Source organism: Pocillopora verrucosa, chromosome 10 (genome assembly GCF_036669915.1).
Source record: "Pocillopora verrucosa isolate sample1 chromosome 10, ASM3666991v2, whole genome shotgun sequence".
NCBI lineage: Eukaryota > Metazoa > Cnidaria > Anthozoa > Scleractinia > Pocilloporidae > Pocillopora > Pocillopora verrucosa.
In genome coordinates, this window is record NC_089321.1 from 4,961,072 (window position 1) to 4,961,590 (window position 519).

Consider the following 519-nt stretch of genomic DNA (forward strand, 5'->3'; position numbering starts at 1 on the left):
CACTTAACTATCGAATTCACGCTTTTCGCTACGCAGAGCAGAGTTCGCATACAAATAGATCCCTTCTTTTCCGCGATGTTTACGCTTTTACAAAATGACTTTCCCCATCTTAAATTGCTCCTTAGTGATCTTCATTTACTGTCAGTTTCGGGCAAAAACAAACACAAGATTGACATACCTAACCTAAGCCCATTACAATAACCTTACTTCTACAGAATTAAAATCATACTTGGAAAAATATCCGTTAAGAGAAAATAGTCCTTAAGGGCTGTTGCTAACAGCTAGAATAACAATACATATTCGGAAAAGAGCGGCGTATCAAGGTACCGCCCCTAAAAGAGTCTACGTACTATTCGTACATAATTTACTGATTAACAAATTTCAGTATGCGGAAGATGAAAAGTTACTAATGTTTTACACCTCAAGTCACCTCTACGAAAAACGTGCTAAATTAAAATTAACAAACTACTTTCCTGATCGGGAATTCAACATGGATTTAGCCTAAAATCGAGAATTTTA